Source organism: Giraffa tippelskirchi, chromosome 8 (assembly GCF_054371585.1).
Source record: "Giraffa tippelskirchi isolate mGirTip1 chromosome 8, T2T-mGirTip1v1.2.pri, whole genome shotgun sequence".
NCBI classification, from domain to species: Eukaryota; Metazoa; Chordata; class Mammalia; order Artiodactyla; family Giraffidae; genus Giraffa; species Giraffa tippelskirchi.
In genome coordinates, this window is record NC_137282.1 from 94147102 (window position 1) to 94165280 (window position 18179).

At 39.1% G+C, this 18179-nt stretch overlaps 2 long non-coding RNA genes across 2 annotated transcripts in view; one reads left to right on the top strand and one right to left on the bottom strand.

Annotated features, from left to right (window-relative positions):
• LOC145516537 (uncharacterized) overlaps window positions 1–18179 on the bottom strand; it is a 63345-nt gene that overhangs the window by 16443 nt on the left and 28723 nt on the right. The window lies entirely within an intron of this gene.
• LOC145516538 (uncharacterized) lies at window positions 938–17565 on the top strand. The gene is made up of 2 exons (XR_014061462.1): window positions 938–2176; window positions 17249–17565. It is a non-coding gene; the product is annotated as an uncharacterized LOC145516538 (long non-coding RNA).

Here is an 18179-nt window from a genome sequence, read left to right on the forward strand (position 1 = left end):
GAAGTACTGGAATATCTTGTGAAACAAATTTCACCTTCCCATCTGACTCAGAAAATTGGACAAATATTTTTATCAATTCTTTTTTAAGTGTGAAAGAGTGCACATTCCTAAAAGTGCCACAGCCTCAGTCAGAGGTCAGCAAACAATAGCGCAGGGACCAAATGCAGCCCACCACCTGTTCTCATAAAGTTTTATTGAAACACAGCCATGCTAATTTGTTTACATATTGTCTGTGGTCGCTGCCTTCTCACTACAGAGAAGAGAGAAGAGCTGAGTTGTTGCAATGGAAACTTTCTGGCTCACAAAACCTAAAATGTCTACTATCTAGCCCTTTACATAAAAATTTTGCCAATTTGTAAGCAGCTTTCTTTAAGTAAGATTCCTTATCTATGTTTTTCAGAAATGGCGTACCCTAAAATACTAACAGTGGGTGACCTAAGATACAAATAAGTGTACAAAGAAATGTCTGTTTTGAAAGTGTGAACATTGTAACACTCCATATGACACTTTTGAGGCAGCCTGGCAGCCCTACCATCTAGTCTCAACTCTGTTCTTCACCAGTAAAACATCCTTGTACAAGTTACGTGTGTTTTTTCTTAATTGTAAAATCACATAAGATAATACATGAGACAACTTAGATTTCTATCCAAAAGGAAGGATTAGTAAACATTATATCTGAGTTGCAGAAAGGGAAAAACTCTAGCTCTATGGCATTAGAAGGTTGGGAAATGCATCATATAGATATAGAGTTTGAAATGCAAAGGTCAGAAAATTATTAAACAATCATTTTCCCCCCCATTGCCCTCATGAAGCCACTTCTTTAGCAGAAACTCTTGGATCTCTCAGGCAGGTGACATATTGGGACAAATGCATGGGAGTGAGAAGCAGAATTTAGAACAATGGCAGCCTGGCAACAGTATGTACTGGGATCCTGGCCAGTGAGGTTTCAGGATGTCATCGCTCTCAAGCTGTACAAAGGCCTCTGCTATGGGCACCATGAAGGGGATCTGCAAAGGAACCTTCCAGCTGTGGATTCACGGGGACTTGATCTCTAAATGAAGAACAGACAACCTGCTGAGGAATGCCTGTGTTCCTGAAATGTCAAAGCCAGAACTAGAAGGATTTAGAGATGCAATGCAGGGGCAAGCCTCAGGAACATACTAAGGCTTTAAAAGTTCATTTTATGTATTTATTTTCAGAAAAAAAGGGGTTTTAAAAATATATCATTACAAAGAAGTCCAACATCTCTCTTCTGGCTCTGCAGGGTTCAAAGTACAATAACTCACTCCTGTTTCTCTGCCTGAGCTGGAGTTTAATAGCTAAGAAGAGAATCTTAATGATTAATCAGCCCATGCACAATTCCAGAACAAGACAGGGATGTTATTGTCATTTTATACATGAAGAAACCTGGGCCCTGAGGTATCAAAACAGCTGTTTGAAGTAATTATAATTTTTTGTGCGGAGTGAAAACGCATTTCTGGTCTCTGATTCCTGCTCAACTCTTCTTCTCTCAAACCACCCTGCTTCTCAAGAACCCAGAACCCGCGAAGACCACGCTGGGTCTGCCTCTGACCCCTTGGCATTGTTGGGAACCTCTCTATGTCTTTGTTTCCCCTTCTGTAACAATGGTCAGGATGCCTGCTTACTCTTCCGCATAAGGATGCTGAAGCTCAAATGTGATCACTGACATGAAATTGTGACTCATGGATTTGGCAGGCACTTATTTTCCCATATAAAATCATCCTCTTCTTCCTGTTAACCTAATGTCATTCCAGCCACCGTCTGCCCAGATGCAGGGAATAAGTCATGATTAAACAATGACAGTTGCGGTGGTCCCATTCCCTTCTTCCAGTGATTGAACTAGGAATTGTCACGTGACCCAGAATTGGTCAAGAAGACCTAGAGAAAAGCCTGGAGAGACGTGTGGAAAACTTTGAGGAAGTCCTGTGCTACCTGATAAAGGTGCAAGTGACGTGAAGAAAATTTAAGAGTCTGCAAAAAAAAAAAGAATGACCTCTCATGAGATGGAGGCCATCATGAGTGGAGCCATCACTTGTTCAACTAATATTTATGGTGTACACACCATGCATTAGGCATTGGGAATACAACAGAGAATGGGCAGACCAAAATACCTGGCCCAGTGGAGATTATATTTCAGAAACAGGAGACAAAGAAGGTAAGTACAATATGCAGTTTGTTGGCAATAAGTATGAAAGAAACAAATGCAGCAGGAATGGAGACATGAGAGACTGAGTGGTAGAAAGTTTAGATAGGATGGGGAAGGATGCCCTCATGAAGAAGACAGCTTCTGAATAAAAGGCAGAAGGAAGCAAGGGAGTGAGCTGTGTTGGAACCTGGAGTTAGAGCCGCCCTGGCCAAGGGCACAGCCTGGCAACAGAGGGAAGGGTGGAAGTGTGGTCAGCTGTATCGAGTGCCAGGTCATGTGAAGCCTTGAAGCCACTGTGGGTCTTTGGCTCTTACTCCGAGTCACATGGGAATTCGTTGTCAGGTTTTAAACAGAGAGACCATGTGATCAGATCTTCATTTTAGCAGGATCATTCTGGCAGCTCTGTGCAAACAGGCTAGAGGGAAAAGGGCAGAAATGAACCACTTAGAAGGATATTTTAATAATATAGGTGGGAGCTGTGGGTGGCTTCAGCCACAATGCTGGAGTGAAAATGTAAGAAGTGGTCTAGATTCTAGATGTATGACGAAGATGGAGTTGGCAGGGTTTCTTAAAGATCAGAATGGGACTTGAAGGAGTTGAGAACACTCTTGAGGTTTCGGTCTGAGCACCTGGAATAAAGAAGCTGTCATTTGCTGAGTGGGAAAGAGTGTGGGGAGGACATGTTTTGAGGATGGTTCAGGAGCTTGTCTTTCATCTTGTTTGAGATTCTTATTAGTTATCAAAATGGACACGTCATGTAGATCACTGGTTAACAAGTCCCACAAATTAGGCACTAATTAAATGGAAGAAATTCCATAAATGAGTCACAGGTGAGCATCTGTCACTGTGAGAAAAGCAGGATAATTTATTCACGTCTCAGTTTCCTCATCATTGAAATGGGGGCAGCAGCCTGTGTTCTGCAGGTTTAATAAGAAGGTATAAATAAAAATGTCCAGCACTGTGCTTTGAGCAATAAGCAATAGTCCTCCATTTTTCTGTCTAGATGAAGTCACTGAGGAATTAATCCACTTGATCTACCAATTAATTTTCTTGACTTAAATATCAAAGAATATCTGAGCATGATGGGATTAATGACTTATAATTCATAAATTTTGATACAACTCATATCACATAGGACTGGAGTAAAGATTTAATTTTTTTCTATTTTATAGAAGAAGAAACAGATTCAGAAATACAGCAATTTTCCCAGAGTCACAAAGCTAGTACCATCTGTGAAGATCAGTTTTTCCATTATTTTTAACCTAGCAAATTGAATATTTAAGGCTATTCTTGAATATCTTTACTATTTTTCTAACACTGATTCTAAGACATGAACATTTTCCCTCCATGTTAACAAGTCATTTTTAAGAAGAGGTTCTCCAGATTTACTTTTCAGAGAACATAGGTCTAGAATAGGGAATTCTTACATATGATAGCAACCAATATCGCAAGTATGAATGTTTCATAATGAATGATGATAACTCTCTGGGTTTACACCTATTAAATAGATCTGCTGGAAAATTCTTTAGTGATTATCTGATATTTCTACTGTTATGTTGATCTAGAGGGAGAGTGGCTTCCCTGTGGCTCAGATGGTAAAGAATTCGCCTTCAATGTGGGAGACCTGGGTTTGAGCCCTGGGTTGGGAAGATCCCCTGGAGGAGGACATGGCAACCCACTCCAGTATTCTTGCCTGGAGAATTCCATAGACAGAGGAGCCTGGCAGGCCGCAGTCCATGGGGTCGCAAAGAGTTGGACACAACTGAGTGACTAAGCACTCATAGAGGGAGAATTGTAAAGTTCTTATTTAGTTGCTTATTGATCAAAGAGATATTATTGAACTGTGGTTTGATCATTCAGTGCTAGGAACTATGAGAAAAAATTTAATATAAGGACAATGTTACCACACCTCTTGGATTTCAATTTAATCCTGAGTCAGTCCTGAGGTCCAGAGGGCTGTTGGTGCTTTGATAGCCATTACTTGGATTAGGAAATTGTTGTTGAACTGTGCGTGACAGGTAAACTGTGACCATGAAAGTAACAGTGGGGATGAGATGCACTCAGAGACTTGTACTCTCAGGCTAAATTATAAAGCAGGCAAAGAATGCAGTGTTCTCTCCTTTCTTCCACCCCCACCCCCATGTACATTTCTGAATCTTCTACAAATCACTTTTACAAAGTGATCTTAATTCTACAAGCATTTAGAACTTCAGTACATTGTTAATTAAATGAAAGAAAATACACAAACCTGGAAGAAAAATATCACAAAGAAGAGTTAAAGTCCTCAAAGGAGAATTCACATATACAAGTTCACAAGAAACACTAAAATCTCAAAAGATGAGGAGGCATAAAAGCCTCAAGCCAACAACTGACAGACAATATACACTCTAATAAACCACAGAAAATGTTCAGACTCACTACTAACCAACCACAGAGACTTCAAGTGAAAGAAGCAATCACTTTGCACCTATCAGATTAACCAAGATTTAAAAAGTGTTCAATGCTACCGTCTGGTGAAGACAGTGTTGGTGGTGACATATATGGTAAAAACATTCAGGCAAGCAATTTGGCAACATGCGATGGCAGCACTAACCATGCATGCATCCTTGGATCCTGTAATTCTATTTTATACATATTTCCAATCATTTCTATAAATTCCTTACGGAAAAGGATGTTCAGTGAACTTATTTCTAAGGAGAAATTTGAAAGGTTAAATATCCATCAGTAAAGGCTTAAATTATGTTTTTTGTTGTTGTTTAGTCACTAAATTGTGTCCGATTCTTGCAGCACCATGGACTGTAGCCTGCCAGGCTCCTCTGTCTATGGGATTCTCCAGGCAAGCATACTAGAGTGAGTTGCCATTTCCTCCTCCAGGGGATCTTCCCAACCCAGGGTTGAACCCGAGTCTCCTGTGCTGGCACTAAATTATGTTTAACCAGATGGTATATTCTATGTCAGGCTGCCTTGGTGGCTCACTGGTAAATAATCCACCTGCCGATGCAGGAGACATGGGTTTGATCCCTGGTCTGGGAAGATCCACTGGAAAAGGAAATGACAACACACACCAGTATTCTTGCCTGGGAAATCCTAGGAAACCCCACGGACAGAGGAGCCTGGTGGGCTACAGTCGATCGGGTTGCAAAAGAGTTGAACACGACTTAGCTACTAAATAACAACATACTCTGTGTTGTCATGGACTGCCTAAGAAAAACATATAACATAGTGCAGAAATTGATGTTGATAAATTGAGTAAAGGTGGGATATAGGCTATCTTATATAGAAACATTATCTTACATAGGTATTTTATAGATTTAGATATCTTACACAAGATGATCTGACCTATACAAAATATATGTGCACTGAAGATTAACTTTTATTGCTTTTCCTTTTAGTGTTTACAGTGACTGATGTTTAGCTGTTACAATAACAGGCAACTGCTTGATTGTTCTGTGCTGAGTGTTTTACAGACACTGGAATTTAATCATTAACCATTGGATGAGATTTTATCTTTTTTTTTTAACCCTTCAGCACAGATCGCTACAAATGGGATGACTAGTGCCTATCCTTTTCTTTCTTAAACAGCTTTAATGAGGTATATTTTACATTTCATAGAATTCATCCATTTCAAGTGATTTCTACTAACTTTACTGAGAGGTGCAATTATCACCACCGTCCAGCACATTTTATCCCCACAGTAAGATTTCTTGTGCCCATTGGCAGTTAGTCCCCATGCCCACTTCCACACCCAGATAACCACTGATCTACTTTCTGTTTCTATGCATTTGCCTTTCCTGGACATTACACACTAAATGGAATCATCTAATGGAATCATCTAATATGTGGTCCCTTGGTCTTTTGTATCTCGCTCCTGACTACCCTTTGGGTAGAATGCCTCTCCTGCCCTTATTTTCAACCTGGCCAATCTCTACTCCTCCTTCAGATCCCACTTGAGCATCACCTGTGGGAGGCTGTCCTCTCTAAGTCTATCCTCTGCCCTCCCTGGGATTAGTCACACTTCCCCCTGAAGAACTAGTTGTCTGTACTCCAATCATGGTGTGTGTGTGTTGGGAGACAAACATGCCAGAGCCATCTTGGAAGTTCCTTCAAGGCAAGAACCAGGTTTCCTCTGTTCTTTCCTCAAGGCAGGATCATTTGTGGCCCTGCATCCTCTCTTGAGCATCTATTAGGTATTAGTGTCCCTGGAAGATAATAGGTAACATGTTTTCTCCTCTCAGACCAGGACAGAGGTGCGAGGCCAGTGGGCAAAGTCTGCTCTTGATGTGATCACATGTTTCCCTGGTGTTTAGCCTGCTCCCATACAGGTTGCTGTATTAGGAGCAATAATTTTTGTTGCTGCCAACTATTCCCAGTGTCCTATGGCTCCTGACATCCTCTGCTAGGGGAAGGGAGGAAAAGCATAAAATCTGCTTATTAGTCTTTATTCTTTGTCCCCCTTGATACCAAAGGCTGGGTAGGTGCAGGTCTGACCTGATCTGGATGTTAGAATTGGGAGAAGCTCCTGGATTACCTTAGCACCAAGCACTGTCTTTTGTTTGATCTCTGGCCCAGCCACTCTTGCCCAGGTGCACACAACCACTTGGGTAGGTGACCACCCCTCATGATTTTAGCTTACAGGAGAGTAGAAATATGTGAATCTTGTTGCTGCAGGAAATCCAGTTATTCTCCTAGTTCTAAAATAAAATCTGGCGGATGTTTGTTAGAGGCTACATTCTTTACTCTTCAAAGGAAGGAAGAAAGATTTCATGTTATTTACATACCTGTAACTGGGATAGGCAGACATGTGGGCTTTGCAATAAGCAATGATCTGGAGAATTTTGAAGGAGAGGCAATCAAGGAAATCGCAACTCTTTGGGCTCAAACAGAAACATCAATTAGAGAAGAAGAGTTGAAACGGAGAGAATGTCTGTCGTCTAATTCAAGGCTGATGGGCTTCCTAAGTGCTTTATACTAGAACAATTCACACTTGGAGAGGGCTCTGAGTTAACACTGCAGGTATATTAAGCATACTTAAATATGCAGTTGCTTAAGGATGTTAAACTTTTTCCTCTTTCAAAACTCTATGTTAGGGTTTAAAAAATGATGGTGGCCATGGTGTCCATCTCCCAGCAAAAGGCATTGAATTCTGTCTCTCTGGAAGGGCCTAAAAAATATTGCTGTATCTGAAACAAAATCCTGTTCAAGCTTAACACTTTGACCAGCTTAGATTATGGCTCCATTGGAATATTTGAACCCAATACGCAATATGAGATGTATGCAGGCCTCTTCTTATTGCAAATATCTTCTCCCCTGTTTCAAAATCAGAAAAAAGAAATCCCATCCTGAGGACTCCATTCCTGGCATATTTATGCCCCAGGCAGACTGAAAGTGTAAAACAGACTTTTCACAAATGAAGAGGCATCATGCTTTTCAGCCCAGGACAAGAAACTTCAGCTGTTGCCAAGACAACTGCAGGGTTCTGGCTCCTAGGCTGGCTGCCTGAGGAGTGCCTCGGAGCCCCAGCCTCCTGTGCTGTCATTCACCTTCAGATCAAGGGCAGAGGCCTTGGGAGTGAATTCATGGTGCCAATCAGCCTATAAACTTTTCAGAAACAATGAGACCATCTCCGAATTATTGAAAAAGCAGGTGGAGTCTCTCAGGAGCAAAGTATATATCCATGATTCCTTTTAAAAATAACTGAGTGATACTAGAGTAATGAATATAGTTCATTATACATTTGTCAAAACTCATAAAATATACAACACCCATAAAAAGTGAACGGTTATGTAAACTCTGGACTTTGAGTGATCGTGCTGTGTCAGTGGAGGTTTATCAGTGGAGCAAACGCACCACTCTGATGGCGAAGTTGATAATGGGGGAGTTGGTGTGGGTGGGGGTGGGAGGTATGTGTGAAACCTCTGTATTTACTGCTCAGCTTTGCTGTGAACCTAAAACTGATCTAAATAATAAAACGTGTATTATACATACATGCACACATAAATGGAATCTCTTGGAGGGCGGGGCAAGTCCAAAGGGCTTGTGCAGGAGAGTTGCATCTGTTTGCAGCACAATAAACAAAGAAACACAGTGGGTATGAAAGACCCAAAGAAGTTTCTGTTGCTGAGAAGAACATGGCGCTGCCGTCTGGGGGAGAAAATCATTTGATTCATGCAGGTTAGAAAACTAGTAACACTGGGACAGACTGTGTTTCTCGTTTATATTGCTGGATTAAATGTGGAAACATGCTGAGATTTGTCAAGGTTACAAAGGAGAGAATATGGCCTTAAGAAAGGTGATGTTTTATATAATGGTCTAATTAATGCTGATATCTGTCCATCTCGGACCCCTACTTGGAGCCAGGAAACCTTACTCCCCTGAGTCTATCCAGGTTTCAGACCCCGGTGGGGGGGGCTATTGTGTAACCACTGCAGGAGCATCCATAGCTCCTGCTGTTTATTTAGTGCCCCTCCCCTTCTCTTTTCTCACCTCTGGCAATAGTTTTTGTTGCAACTACTGTTGCCCTTGCAAGGCAATGTGGGTATGTAATGCCAAGGAGTAGAGGGGATAATTGTCAAAGTGAAGATGAGTGGTCCCCCCAAAAAAACAATCTTGGGAAACCTGGGGTTAAGGCCACACAGGCTCACATTCTCACCTTGCCACCCAGAGGTCTTTTTTCCGACCTAAGTGGACCAGTCCAAACCAGTATCTCTGATCTTGACCTTGATAAGCCAAAACCATGACCATGAAGTAAGTACATGTTGATAATAGAGCAGAGCAATTAAAATGTTGGGCTCTTGAGTTAGACTGCAAAGGTTGGAAGTTCAGTTCTACCACTTACTAGCTGTGTGGCCTTGAGCAAACTACTTAACTTCTTGGTCCTTCAGGTTCTTTATCTGTAAAATGAGGATAATAATAGCACTTATCTCATTGTGAGCTGCTGTGAGAACTAAATGATGTAATCTATGTAAAATGCTCAGAACAGTACCTAGCACACTGCAATCGCTGAAGTAGGCTTTTTGTTGTACTACTGGCTTTCTGGATCCCTCTTGTTTAGACCTGGGCATGGCGATCTCATTGCTTGCTATAATGCACTTGGGAATACAAAATTTAAGCCACAAGACAAGGAACAATGTATTCTGGTACAGTGGGTACTAAGTTTCAATTTCATAACACAACTGAAAAAACAAAGTTAATAAAATGGTGATGTTTTTCTAGATGCTTGCCACAGCAAAAATATAACACAATAGATTTGAATCTCTTTCACACCAAGGTCCGCTTTATGTAACATGTTCCATGGCCATGATTACTATAAGAGATCAAGAAGTTTTAGGTTTTAAAACTCTGTTCTATAATATTTTTTAAAAAGGATAGTGATAGTAATAAATCCTATTAGAGAACTTTAGCTCAGTTCTCATACTGGTTTTGTTTTCAGACTATAAGGAGGTGGAGACTGTCCTTGACCAACTTCCTTCATACTCTCCTGTGCCAAGACAGCGCCTAGACAAGCTTATGAGCTGTCTCTGAGCCCAATGCACTAGTCACTGGGAAATTGTAGCTCTCCCTTTCCTTCCCCCATGTGCTTTCCTTGCCAATCAAGGGGAAAAAATGGCTTCCTGGATCATTATCCATTGATTTGGGGGTGGAGATGGAGTGGGGTGTCTTAGATTTGAGTCACTTTTTATATTTGTCCAAGAAGTTGTTATTTTTATTGTGGTATTAGGTGCCTTACAGGTCTACATGTTAATTTTGAGTGATCCTTGTTTAAAAACTATTTTATTATACTAATCATTCTGTAATAATGGTTTAAGATGTTTCTGAAGTTACTAAATGATTAGAAATCAAATCCAACTTATACCTAGGTACAAGACGATCTTCTGCTGTGCTTCAAAGAAAGTCATTAATAACAGACGTGGAATTATTTCTTTTATAGCAATGACCAAGAGAACTTTCTCTGATGATGAAAGTTTCTTTTATCTGTGTTGTTCAATATGGTAGCTACTAGCCACACATGGGTATTGGGTACCTGAAAAGTGGCTAATGTGTCTGAGGAGCTCAATTTTTAGTTTTTAATCCCAATAAATTTAAATTTAAAAAGCCACATGTGTCTAAGCCTACCATATTGGACAGTATAAATTTAAAACATGATTAAAAGTCACTTGACCTCTTGAAGTCTCATTTTCTTAAAGTGCTAAAGGTTTAAATTGTCAATGGTTTTCAACATTGGCTATGTAACAAAATTGTTCAACCAGGTTTAAAAGTACTGATACTTGAGTCTCTTATTCCAATCTGATTTATTGTGCAGTAGAGCATTAAGACATTTTAAAAACCACCCAAATAATTCTAAAGCACAGTCAAAGTTAGGAACCACTGCTGACCTACATTATGTTTAAGTTGTATTCTAGTTTTACGACATTTTAAAAGCTACCCAAATAATTCTAAGGCACAGTCAAGGTTAGGAACCACTGCTGACCTACATTATGTTTAAGTTGTATTCTAGTTTTACATTTAGCTGCAAATTATACCAAAGTTAGAGTTTCTTAATTAAATATTTTAAGACAATATGAGCTTTGATTTTAATTGACAACTACATTGCAGGATAATTCTTTTTTTAATTTTTACTTTATATTGGACAATAGTTGGTTGACAACATTGTGTTAGTTTCAAGTGTATAGCAAAATGATTCAGTTATACATATACAAATATCTATTCTTTTTCAAATTCTTTTCCCTTTAGGCTATTATAAAATATTGAGCAGAACTCCCTGTGCTATACACTAGGTCCTTGGTGGTTATCCATTTTAAATAATAGCAGTGTGTACATGTCAATCCCAGACCCCCAATCTATCTCTCCCCTCCCCTCCCCTGCCCCCAAGTAACCAAAAGTGCATTCTCTAAGTCTGTGAGTCTGTTTCTCTTTTTTAAATAAGCTCATTTGCATCATATTTTGTAGATTCCACATGTAAACGATATCACATGATATTTGTCTTTGTCTAACTTACTTCAGTTAGTATGACATACTAAAGTTAGAAGTTTATAAGGCAAATAGGATACTTGTCACTTAAGCTTGATGCATTAGAATATTATATATGGATATATGCTTTTTACAAAGGCTGTCTGTCTTAAAATTCATCTGAAGCTTAATTGTTTGAAAACATCAAGCCAGGTTGATTTGATATGCTCTTCTTTGGAGTTTTTCCTAATTGATACAAATGGTAGTTTCAAGCTATAGACAAGGAGGAGGCTTATGTGTATATACTTGTTTGGGGATCTGATTGCAGCCTTGTGTCAAGGTTTGGCCATCTGCCCATAAACCTGCATGGGGTGACCTCACTGTGCAATCCAAGTTGCAAGTTCATGGAGATCTCAGTGGGAGGTCTTTAGGCAAATCACTTGGAGCACTACATAACAACTGCTGAGTTTGTATCTTCCCTGGGAATAGGAAAACAAAGTTTTTGGCCAAGCCATTCTCTCTCTAACATTACTACAGAAATGGTTCCAGGAAGTGTCAGGACTGTTGTTCTCAAGACTTTTAAAGCTTCAAATAAATGTGCATTTCTTCTAGCTAGTATATGCCTCAAACAGTGAGTATAATATGTACAAGTATTCACTTTACAAAAACTGTTCAGTTTTAAAACGAGACTCAACTAATTGATATTGCATTTATGTAGGAGAACATTCTTGCCTGGAAAATTCCCTGGGCAGAGGAGCTACAGTCCATGGGGCTGCAAAATATTAGATATCAGTAAGAAGATAGAGGGTAGAAGGATCACTTTACTGGTTTGCTTTTATTTACCATCATTTTCCCCTGGAGAAGGAAATGGCAACCCACTTCAGTATTCTTGCCTGGAGAATCCCATGGACAGAGGAGCTTGGCGGGCTACAGACCATAGGGTTGCAAAGAGTCAGACACAACTGAGCGATGAGGATACACCATCGTTTTAAAATAAGAGAACAGAAAATGGACCAATGGAAGAGAACAGAGCCTAGGACCAGACTCCGTACATCTCTGTACATCTGACGTAACAGACATGATGTTGCAGATCAGCAAGAGAAAGGATTGCTTGGTAAATCTTACCAGAAGAATGCTAACCTATACATAAAAAATAAAGTAAAATTAGATCCCTACCTCAAACCAATAAATAAGTCAATTCCAAGAAGATTAAAGAACTAAATGTGGAAAAGTAAAACTTTACAATTAAAAAAAAATTGTAGGATATAAATTATCCTCCACCCCTTGAGTCAAAAGATAAATCAAAAAAGCCAGTGAAATCACTGAAACTTGCCTCCACGAAATTTAAACTTTTATATTTTAAGAGAGCAAAAACAAAATTAAAAAAACAACTCAGACTGGAAAACATATTTTAATATACAGTGATAAATTTGAAGACTCTTTCAAAGCAAAGAGACCTAAAGAAAAATGAGCAAACAAGCTATTATTCTCAGAAAAGGGCATGATAGTTACAAATAAACATGTGAAAAGATGCTCAGCCCCTCTAACAACCAGGAAAATTTATTTTGAAAGTAATATACTATTTCACACCCATCAAATTAGCAAAACGTATAAAGATTGAAAGTATCAAGAGAGCAATTGGAACTGTCAAACCCTGCTTATGGGAATGAAATTGGCATAACCTCTTTGGAAAGTAATTTGACAATATTTAGGACAGTTGAAGATTTGCATACCCTTTAGTTCAGCAATATGGTTTGCAGCATGTATTTTACAGAAAGTTTTGCACATGCGTGCAAGGAGATATTTATAGAAATATTCATTGAGTATTCCTTATAAAAGCAAACATTTAACCAAAATTGCTATACATTGGAAAAATACTAAGCCAGTTGTAGTATAGTTCTACACTGTAGTGAATTAAAACTGTGGGTATCGGACTTCTCTGGTGGTCCAGTGATTGGGAGTCTGCCAAAACAGGGACACAGGTTTGATCCCTGGTCCAGGAGGATCCCACTAAGATCCCTTAGTCACCAAGGGACAACCAAGCCCATGTGCCACAGTTACTGAACCTGCTCTCTGGAGTCTATGTGCCACAACTACCGAAGTCTGTGCACTCTAGAACCCATGCTCCACAACAGGAGAAGCCATGGCAATGAGAGGCCCATGCAATGCAACTAGACAGTAGCCACTGCTCACTGCAACTAGAGAAAGTCTACACACAGCAATGAAGACCTAGTGCAGCCAAAAAAAAAGGCTTAAAACTGTAAATATCAATATGAATATGTCTCAAATAATGTTGGGTAAAAAACTAGTTACAGAAGGATAGCCAATATGCTATTGCAAAATTCAGGCTTAAATTGAAGAAAGTAGGGAAAACCATTAGACCATTCAGGTATGATCTAAATCAAATCCCTTATGATTATACAGTGGAGGTGATGAATAGATTCAAGGGATAAGATCTGGTAGACAGAGTGCCTGAAAAACTATGGACAGAAGTTCATAACATTGTACAGGAGGCAGTGACCAAAACCATCCCAAAGAAAAACAAGAAGGTGAAGTGGTTGTCTGATGAGGCCTTACAAATAGCTGAGAAAAAAACAAATGACCCAATCAAAAAATGGGCCAAAGAAGTAAATAGACATTTCTCTAAAGACCTACCAATGGCTAACAAACACATGAAAAGATGCTCAACATCACTCATTATCAGAGAAATGCAAATCAAAACCACAATAATGTGCCATCTCACACAAGTTAGAATGGCTGCTATCAAAAAGTCTACAAACAATAAATGCTGAGGGTGCAGAGAAAAGGGAACCCTCTTACACTGTTGGTGGGAATTCAAACTAGTACAGCCACTATGGAGAACAGAGTGGAGATTCCTTAAAAAACTGGAAATAGAACTGCCATACGACCCAGCAATCCCACTGCTGGGCATACACACTGAGGAAACCAGAATTGAAAGAGACACGTGTACCCCAATGCCCATTGCAGCACTGTTTATAATAGCCAGGACATGGAAGCAACCTAGATGTCCATAATCAGACGAATGGATAAGGAAGCTGTGGTATATATACACAATGGAATATTACTCAGCCATTAAAAAGAATACATTTGAATCAGTTCTAATGAGGTGGATGAAACTGGAGACTATTATACAGAGTGAAGTAAGTCAGAAAGAAAAACACCAATACAGTATACTAATGCATATATATGGAATTTAGAAAGATGGTAATGATGACCCTATATATGAGACAGCAAAAGAGACACAAATTAAAGAACAGTCTTTTGGACTCTGTGGGAAAAGGCGAGGGTGGGATGATTTGAGAGAATAGCACTGAAACATGTATATTATCATATGTGAAACAGATCACCAGTCCAGGTTCGATGCATGAGACAGGGTGCTCAGGACTGGTGTACTGGGATGGCTCTGAGGGATGGGATGAGCAGGGAGGTAGGAGAGGGGTTCAGGATGGGGAACACATGTAAACCCATGGCTGAATCATGTCAATGTATGGCAAAAACCACTACAATATTGTAAAGTAATTAGCCTCCAATTAAAATAAATAAATTAATTTTAAAAAATAAAAAAAAGAAAACCAAACAACAACAACAAAAAACAAATAGCTGAGAAAAGAGGAGAAGCGAAAGACAAAGGAGAAAGGGAAAGATATACCCGTCTGAATGCAGAGTTTCAAAGAATATCAAGGAGAGATAAGAAAGTGTTCCTAAGTGAGCAATGCAAAGAAATAGAGGAAAACAATTAAACTGGAAAGACTAGAGATCTCTTCAAGAAAATTACAGATACCAAGAGGGTATTTCATGCAAAGATGGGTACAATAAAGGACAGAAACAGCAAGAACCTAACAGAAGAGATTAAGAAGAGGTGGCAAGAATACACAGAACTGTACAAAAAATGTCTTAATGACCCAGATAACAATGATGGTGTGGTCATTCACCTAGAGTCAGACATCCTGGAGTGTGAAGTCAAGTGGACATTAGGAAGCATTACTATCAACAAAGCTAATGTAGGTGATGGAATTCCAGCTGAACTATTTTAAATCCTAAAAGATGATGCTGTTAAAAGTGCTGCACGCAATATGCCAGCAAATTTGGAAAACACATCAATGCCCACAGGACTGGAAAAAGTCAATTTTCATTCCAATCCGAAAGAAGGGCAATTTCAAAGAACATTCAAACTGCCATACAGTTGTGCTCATTTCACATGCTATCAAGGTAATGCTCAAAATCCTTCAAATTAGGCTTCAGTGATAAATGAACCAAGAACTTTCAGATGTACAAGCTGGATTTAGAAAAGGCAGAGGAACCAGAGATCAAATTGCCAACATCCACTGGATCATAGAAAAAGCAAGAGAGTTCCAGAAAAACATCTACTTCTGCTTCATTGACTATGCTAAAGCCTTTGACTCTATGGATCGCAACAAACTATGGAAAATTCTTAAAGAGATGGGAAAACCAGACCACCTTATCTGTCTCTTGAGAAATCTGTATGCAGGTCAAGAAGCAACAGTTAGAACTGGATATGGACTGGTTCAAAATTGGGAAAGGAGTACATCAAGGCTGTATATTGTCACCCTGCTTTTTTAACTTCTATGCAGAATACATCATGCAAAATGCTAGGCTGGAGGAATTGCAAGCTGGAATCAAGATGACCAGGAGAAATATCAACAATCTCAAATGTGGAGATAATACCTCTCTAATGAAAGAAAGCAAAGAGGAATTAAAGAGCCTCTTAATGAGGGTGAAAGAGGAGGGTGAAAAAGCTGGCTTAAAACTCAGCATTCAAAAACTAAGATCATGGCATCTGGTCCCATCACTTCATGGCAAATAGATGTGGAAAAAGTGGAAACAGTGGCAGATTTTATTTTCTTGCACTCCAAAATCACTGTGAATGGTGACTAAAGCCATGAAATTAAAAGACGCTTGCTCCTTGGAAGAAAAGCTATTACAAACCTAGACAGTGTACTAAAAAGCAGAAACATCACTTTGCTGACAAAGGTCCATCTAGTCAAAGCTAAGGTTTTTCCAGTATACATGTATGAATATGAGAGCTGGACCAAAGAATTGATGTTTTTGAACTGCACTGCTGGCGAAGACTCTTGAGAGTCCCTTGGACAGCCAAGGAGATCAAACCAGCCAATCCTAAGGAAATCAACCCTGAATATTCATCGGAAGGACTGATGCTGAGGCTCCAATACTTTCACCACCTGATGTGAAGAGCTAACTGATCGGAAAAGACCCTGATACTGGAAAAGACTGAGGGCAGGAGGAGAAAGGGGTGACAGAGGATGAAATGGTTGGATGGCACCACCAACTCAATGGACATGAGTTTGAACAAACTCCCGGAGATGGTGAAGGACAAAGAAGCCTGGTGTCCTGCATTCCATGGGTCACAAAGAGTCAGATGTGACTTAGCAACTGAACAACAATTTTATGTAAGGCTTAAAATAATCAAAATAATACTATTTATTGTTTTCAAGGGCTTATATATTTAGATAGTTATAAAAATTTTTTGTTTTACATACTTCAGGGAATAAAATGAGATTCAGGTGAAAAAAATCAGAGTCTAATAAAATATTTAAAATGTTTTATTCATCAAGCAGAATAGTGGGTTCAGTCAAAATGTTTCACCAAGAAATAAAGAACAGTTGGTTATCTTCCAAAGAATACTGACTGACAAAATTTTGGTGATTAAAGGAAAAAATTACAAGTTAAAGTCTATGATATCAATACTATAACTAATGTTTATTAAGTTTATATGTACAGTAGGTATGGATCTTGGCCCCAAACTCAGATGAACAGGAAATAATTCTTAATTTTAATAAGAATCAACATCTTTTCTATTTCAGACGATTATTTGGGCCTTGTCATGTATAGGAAAGAGGATGACATTTAGTTTTGGATCAACTCTATCCTGGAGAGTCTTACCTTTTCTAAGGGAGCTTACACTGTAGAAAGTGATGGGGATTCAAGTATGCAAATCCGAAGTATTCCACTGGCATAGGGATTATTTTGAGGTACAGGCAATTGAGGATAAGCTCTACCTTCTCCCTTTCTGTCTAAAATTAGGGCATAGATTTCCCTTTGTGAAGTTGTTCTCCCTTCTCTCTTCTGTACCAGGAAGAAGAGATCCCTCATCACTGGAGACAGCATCGACTTGAATCTGCATATACAAACTTTACTGAAATAACCTTCATCTTCAATTAGTTCCCTATATATATATATAGATTGCCCAAATTTACGGCCCATAGAAGTCCAAACTCCTCTACTTTGTCTTGTCACATCTCTATAATTTATTGCTCTTGGACATCATGGTATGTAAGCTCTCAGGTCCAAAAACTTTACCGGGTGTTTCCACTTCTTTTTTATAAAACCCTCCCATGCTGTATACATATATTAATTAATATCAAACAAAATTTTTATGCTTTTTCTCCTGCTAATCCATCTTTTGTCAACTTTATTTGCAGGGCCCCAGGTACTAAACATAAGAGGGTAGAGGAAAAAGTTTTTTCCCTTTCTCTCCAAAAGGAAAAGGACAGGGGAAAAAAAAAAGTAGCTGCTTAGGCTAACGTGGCAAGAGCTAAATAGTTATCTGATCAGTAATACTAAAGAACTCATTTAAGAAAAAGTACATATATTGCGAGACAGCTAAAAATATATTTATTTCAACTTTACATCTTATCAGAAACTTTGCTCCTATTAGGTAATAGGTAATCAATGCTGTTAAATTTGAACTAAGTAACAAAGGTTTTGGAAAACAGATTTGCTATAGACTGAAGCTTATGTCCTTCACTCATCCCACCAGTGTCATATATTAAATTCTAACACTTGATATGATGGTATTTGGAGGTGGTATCTTTGGGAGGTGATTAAATCATAAGGGTGGAACCTTCCTGAACAGGATTAGTGTCCTTATAAAAGGTCCCAGAGATTTCCCTTCCCCATCTGCCATGTGAGGTTACAGCAAGAAGACAGCCATCTATAAACCAGGAAATGGGCTCGCCAGATACCAAATCTGCCAGTGTCTTGATCCTGGACTTCCCAGACTCCA